Source organism: Triticum urartu, chromosome 3A, assembly GCF_056163025.1.
Source record: "Triticum urartu cultivar PI428250 chromosome 3A, HENAU_Tu73, whole genome shotgun sequence".
In the NCBI taxonomy this organism is placed as follows: Eukaryota; Viridiplantae; Streptophyta; class Magnoliopsida; order Poales; family Poaceae; genus Triticum; species Triticum urartu.
Window position 1 is genome coordinate 177,319,547 of NC_141875.1, and position 7,507 is coordinate 177,327,053.

Sequence of the window (7,507 nt, forward strand, 5' to 3'; positions counted from 1 at the left end):
TTAAACTTGACGAGCCTAGCATATGCAGATATGGCCTCAGAACACTGAGACCGAGAGGTCGAGCGTGAATCATATAGTAGATATGATCAACATAATGATGTTCACCATTGAAAGCTACTCCATTTCACGTGATGATCGATTATGGTTTAGTTGATTTGGATCACGTGATCACTTAGATGATTAGAGGGATGTCTATCTAAGTGGGAGTTCTTAAGTAATATGATTAATTAAACTTTAATTTATCATGAACTTAGTCCTGGTAGTATTAGCATATCTATGTTGTAGATCAATAGCTCGCGATGTTGCTCCCTGTTTAATTTTTATATGTTCCTAGAGAAAAGTAAGTTGAAAAATGTTAGTAGCAATGATGCGGATTGGATCCGTGATCTGAGGATTATCCTCATTTCTGCACAGAAGAATTATGTCCTTGATGCATCGCTAGGTCACAGACCTATTGCAGGAGCAGATGCAGACGTTTTGAACGTTTGGCTAGCTCAATATGATGACTACTTGATAGTTTAGTGCACCATGCTTAACGGCTTAGAATCGGGACTTCAGAGACGTTTTAAACGTCATGGAACATATGAGATGTTCCAGGAGTTGAAGTTAATATTTCAAGCAAATACCCGAGTTAAGAGATATGAAGTCTCCAACAAGTTCTATAGCTAAAAGATGGAGGAGAACAACTCAAGCAGTGAGCATGTGCTCAGATTGTCTGGGTACTACAATCACTTGAATCAAGTGGGAGTTAATCTTCCAGATAAAATAGTGATTGACAAAATTCTCTAGTCACCATCACCAAATTAGTAGAACTTCGTGATGAACTATAATATGCAAGGGATAACAGAAACGATTCCCAAGCTCTTCGTGATGCTGAAATCGACGAAGGTAGAAAACAAGAAAAGCATCAAGTTTTGATGGTAAACAAAACCACTAGTTTCAAGTAAAGGGACAAAGGGAAGAAAGGGGAACTTCAAGAAGAACGGCAAGCAAGTTGCTGCTCAAGTGAAAAACCCAAGTCTGAACCTAAGCCTGAAACTGAGTGCTTCTACTACAAAGGGACTGGTCACTGGAAGTGGAACTACCCCAAGTAATTGGCGTTTAAGAAGGATGGCAAAATGAACATAGGTATATTTGATATACATGTTATTGATGTGTATTTTACTAGTGTTTATAGCAACCCCTCAGTATTTGATACTAGTTCAGTTGCTAAGAGTAGTAACTCGAAATGGGAGTTGCAAAATAAACAGAGACTAGTTAAGGGTGAGGTGACGATGTGTGTTGGAAGTGGTTCCAAGATTGATATGATCATCATCGCACACTCCCTATACTTTTGGGATTAGTGTTGAACCTAAATAAATGTTATTTGGTGTTTGCATTGAGCATAAATATGATTGGATCATGTTTATTGCAATACAGTTATTCATGTAAGTTAGAGAATAATTGTTGTTCTGTTTACATGAATAAAACCTTCTATGGTCATACACCCAATGAAAATGGTTTGTTGGATCTCGATCATGGTGATACACATTTTCATAATATTGAAGCCAAAATATGCAAAGTTAATAATGATAGTGCAAATTATTTGTGGCACTGCCGTTTAGGCCATATTGGTGTAAAGTGCATGAATAAAATCTATGCCAATGGGCTTTTGGAATCACTTGATTATGAATCAGTTGATGCTTGCGAACCATGCCTCATGGGCAAGATGACTAAGACTCCGTTCTCCGGAACAATGGAGCGAGCAATTGACTTATTGGAAATAATACATACTGATGTATGCGGTCCGATGAGTGTTGAGGCTCGCGGCGGATATCATTATTTTCTGACCTTCACAGATGATTTGAGCAGATATGGGTATATCTACTTGATGAAACACAAGTCTGAAATATTTGAAAAGTTCAAAGTATTTCAGAGTAAAGTGGAGAATCATCGTAATAAGAAAATAAAAGTTTCTACGATATGATCGCAGAAGTAAAATATTTGAGTTAATGAGTTTGGCCTTCAGTTAAAACAATGTGAAATAGTTTCACTACTCACGCCACCTGGAACACCATACTGTAATGGTGTGGCCGAACGTCATAACCGTACTTTATTAGATATAGTGCGATCTATGATGTCTCTTACCGATCTACCACTATCGTTTTGGGGTTATGCATTAGAGACAACTATATTCACGTTAAAAAGGGCACCATCTAAATCCGTTGAGACGACACCGTATGAACTATAGTTTGGCAAGAAACCTAAGTTGTCGTTTCTTAAAGTTTAAGGTTGCAATGCTTATGTGAAAAAGTTTTAACCTGATAAGCTCAAACCCAAATCGGAGAAGTGCGTCTTCATAGGATACCCAAAAGAAAATGTTGGGTACACCTTCTATCACAGATCCGAAGGCAAGATATTCATTGCTGAGAATGGATCCTTTCTAGAGAAGGAGTTTCTCTCGAAAGAAGTGAGTGGGAGGAAAGTAGAACTTGATGAGGTAACTGTACCTGCTCCCTTATTGGAAAGTAGTTCATCACAGAAATCTGTTCCTGTGACTACTACATCAATTAGTGAGAAAGCTAATGATGATGATCATGTAACTTCAGATCAAGTTACTACCAAACCTCGTAGGTAAACCAGAGTGAGATCCGCACCAGAGTGGTACGGTAATCCTGTTCTGGAGGTCATGTTACTTGACCATGACGAACCTACGAACTATGAGGAAGTGATGATGAGCCCAGATTCCGCGAAATGGCTTGAGGCCATGAAATCCGAGATGAGATCCATGTATAAGAACAAAGTATGGACTTTGATTGACTTGCCCAATGATCGGCGAGCCATTGAGATTAAATGGGTCTTCAAGAGGAAGACGGACGCTGATAGTAGTGTTACTATCTACAAAGCTAGAATTGTCGCAAAAGGTTTTCGACAAGTTCAAGGTGTTGACTACGATGAGAGTTTCTCACTCGTATCTATGCTTAAAATCTGTCCGAATCAGGTTAGCAATTGCCACGTTTTATGAAATTTGGCAAATAGATAAAAAAAACTACATGCCTTAATGGATTTATTAAAGAAGAGTTGTATATGATGCAACCAGAAGGTTTTGTCAATCCTAAAGGTACTAACAAAATATGCCAGCTCCAGCGATCCATCTATGGACTGGTGCAAGCATCTCGGAGTTGGAATATATGCTTTGATAAGTTGATCAAAGCATATAGTTTTATACAGACTTGCGGTGAAGCCTGTATTTACAAGAAAGTGAGTGGGAGCACTACAGCATTTCTGATAAGTATATGTGAATGACATATTGTTGATGAGAGATAATGTAGAATTATTCTGCAAAGCATAAAGGAATGTTTGAAAGGAGTTTTTCAAAGAAAGACCTCGGTGAAGCTGCTTACATATTGAGCATCAAGATCTATAGAGATAGATCAAGACGCTTGATAAGTTTTTCAATGAGTACATACCTTGACAAGATTTTGAAGTAGTTCAAAATGGAACAGTCAAAGAAAGAGTTCTTGCCTGTGTTACAAGGTGTGAAGTTGGGTAAGACTCAAAACCCGACCAACAGAAGGTAGAGAGAGAATGAAAGTCATTCCCTATGCCTTGGCCATAGGTTCTATAAAATATGTCATGCTGTGTACCAGATCTATTGTATACCCTACACTGTTTTTGGCAAGGGAGTACAATTGTGATCTAGGAGTAGATCACTGGACAACGGTCAAATTATCCTTAGTGGAATAAGGATATGTTTCTCGATTATGGAGGTGACAAAAAGGTTCGTCGTAAAGGGTTACGTCGATGCAAATTTTGACACTGGTCCAGATGACTCTAAATCTCAATCCGGGTACATATTGAAAGTGGGAGCAATTAGCTAGAATAGCTCCGTGCAGAGCATTGTTGACATAGAAATTTGCAAAATACTTACGGATCTGAATGTGGCAGACCCGTTGACTAAACTTCTCTCACAAGAAAAACATGATCACACCTTAGTACTCTTTGGGTGTTAATCACATAGCGATGTGAACTAGATTATTGACTCTAGTAAACCCTTTGGGTGTTGGTCACATGACGATGTGAACTATGGGTGTTAATCACATGGTGATGTGAACTATTGGTGTTAAATCACATGGCGATGTGAACTAGATTATTGACTCTAGTGCAAGTGGGAGACTGAAGGAAATATTCCCTAGAGGCAATTATAAAGTTATTATTTATTTCCTTATATCATGATAAATGTTTATTATTCACGCTAGAATTGTATTAACCGGAAACATGATACATGTGTGAATACATAGACAAACAGAGTGTCACTAGTATGCCTCTACTTGACTAGCTCGTTGATCAAAGATGGTTATGTTTCCTAGCCATAGACAAAGAGTTGTCATTTGATTAACGGGATCACATCATTAGGAGAATGATGTGATTGACTTGACCCATTCCGTTAGCATAGCACTTGATCATTTAAAAAGGGCACACCTAGCATCACGCTTTGTCATGTCATGCATCGTCACGCATTTGTTTGCATTATATTTATTGTTTCTCCCCCTCTTCTCTCGCTAGACACCGAGACCGACGCCGCTGCTACCCAGTACGGCTACGGTGTTGACGACCCCTCTCTCTTGCCAGAGCAACCGGGCAAGCCCCCCCCTTGATCACCAGATATCGCCTACTCTCCTCTATACTGCTTGCATTAGAGTAGTGTAGCATGTTACTGCTTTCAGTTAATCCTATGCTGCTGCATAGCCTGTCCTTGCTACTACTGTTGTTACCATTACCTGTTATCATACTGCTTAGTATAGGATGCTAGTGTTCCATCAGTGGCCCTACACTCTTGTCCGTCTGCCATGCTATACTACTGGGTCGTGATCACTTCGGGAGGTGATCACGGGCATATACTGAAGGAAATATGCCCTAGAGGCAATTATAAAGTTATTATTTATTTCCTTATATCATGATAAATGTTTATTATTCATGCTAGAATTGTATTAACCGGAAACATGATACATGTGTGAATACATAGACAAATAGAGTGTCACTAGTATGCCTCTACTTGACTAGCTCATTGATAAAAGATGGTTATGTTTCCTAGCCATAGATAAAGAGTTGTCATTTGATTAACGGGATCACATCATTAGGAGAATGATGTGATTGACTTGACCCATTCCGTTAGCATAGCACTTGATCGTTTAGTTTATTGCTATTGCTTTCTTCATGACTTATACATGTTCCTATGACTATGAGATTATGCAACTCCCGTTTACCAGAGGAACACTTTGTGTGCTGCCAAACGTCACAACATAACTGGGTGATTATAAATGTGCTCTACATGTGTCTCCGAAAGTACTTGTTGGGTTGGCGTATTTCGAGATTAGGATTTGTCACTCCAATTGTCGGAGAGGTATCTCTGGGCCCACTCGGTAATGCACATCACTATAAGCCTTGCAAGCATTGCAACTAATGAGTTAATTGCGGGATGATGTATTACGGAACGAGTAAAGAGACTTGCCGGTAACGAGATTGAACTAGGTATTGAGATACCGACGATCGAATCTCGGGCAAGTAACATACCGATGACAAAGGGAACAACGTATGTTGTTATGCGATTTGACCGATAAAGATCTTCGTAGAATATGTAGGAGCCAATATGAGCATCCAGGTTCCGCTATTGGTTATTGACTAGAGACATGTCTCGGTCATGTCTACATAGTTCTCGAACCCGTAGGGTCCGCATGCTTAAAGTTTGATGACGGTTATATTATGAGTTTATGTGTTTTGATGTACCGAAGGAGTTCGGAATCCTGGATGAGATCGGGGACATGACGAGGAGTCTCGAAATGGTCGAGACGTAAAGATCGATATATTGGACGACTATATTTGGACATCGGAAATGTTCCGAGTGATTCGGGTATTTTCGGGAGTACCGGGGAGTTACGGGAATTCGTATTGGGCCTTAATGGGTCATAGGGGAAAGGAGAGAAAGGCCTCAAAGGGTGGCCGCACCCCTCCCCATGGGCTGGTCTGAATTGGACTAGGGAGGGGGGCACCCCCTTCCTTCCTTCTCCTTTTCCCTTCCCTTTCCTTCCCTCCTACTCCTACTACTTGGAAGGGCTCCTAGTTCTACTAGGAAAGGGGGAATCCTACTCCCGGTGGGAGTAGGACTCCCCTAGGCCGCGCCATAGAGAGGGCCGACCCTCCCCCTCCTCCACTCCTTTTTATACGGGGGCAAGGGGCACCCCAAAGACACAACAATTGATCTCTTGATATCTTAGCCGTGTGCGGTGCCCCCTTCCACCATAATCCACCTCAATCATATCGTAGCGGTGCTTAGGCGAAGCCCTGCGACGGTAGAACATCATCATCGTCACCACGACGTCGTGTTGACCGAACTCTCCCATGAAGCTCTACTGGATTGGAGTTCGCGGGACGTCATCGAGTTGAATGTGTGCTGAACTCAGAGGTGCCGTGCGTTCGGTACTTGGATCGGTTGGATCGTGAAGACGTACGACTACATCAACCGCGTTGTGCTAACGCTTCCGCTTTCGGTCTACGAGGGTACGTAGACAACACTCTCCCCTCTCGTTGCTATGCATCACCATGATCTTGCGTGTGCGTGGGAAATTTTTGAAATTACTACGTTCCCCAACATATACTATATACTTTACACTGTTACATTACCTGTGGTACTGTTCGGAGTTGGGGGCTGAAGGGGCAGGTGGCTCCATCCCGGTAGAGGTGGGCCTGGGTTCCCGACGGCCCCGAACTGCTACTTTGTGGCGGAGTGACAGGGCTGGTTGAGACCACCCAGGAGAGAGGTGGGCCTGGCCCTGGTCGGCGTTCGCGGATACTTAACACGTTTAACGAGATCTTGGTATTTGATCTGAGTCTGGCCACTGGCTTATACGCACTAACCATCTACGCGGGGATAGTTATGGGCACTCGACGTCATGGTATCAGCCGAAGCCTTCATGATGTCAGCGACTGAGCGGCGCGCGCCGGATTGGACTGGAACGCCTGCTAGGCTAGGTCTGCTTCCGGCCGCGTTCGCAACATGCAGGTGTGCAAAGGGCGATGAGCCCAGACCCCTGCGCCATAGGATTTAGACCGGCGTGTTGACCTCTCTATTGTGCCTAGGTAGGGCTACGACGTGTTGATCTTCCGAGGCCGGGCATGACCCGGAAAAGTGTGTCTGGCCAAATGGGATCGAGCGTGTTGGGTTATGTGGTGCACCCCTGCAGGGAAGTTAATCTATTCGAATAGCCATGATCTTTGGTAACAGGACGACTTGGAGTTGTACCTTGACCGTATGACAACTAGAACCGGATACTCAATAAAACACACCCTTCCAAGTGCCAGATACAACCGGTGATCGCTCTCTCACAGGGCGACGAGGGGAGGATCATCGGTTAGGATTATGCTATGCGATGCTACTTGGTGGACTTACCTTCTGCTCTCTTCTACATGCTGCAAGATGAAGGTTACCAGAAGCATAGTCTTCGGTAGGACTAGCTATCCCCCTCTTATT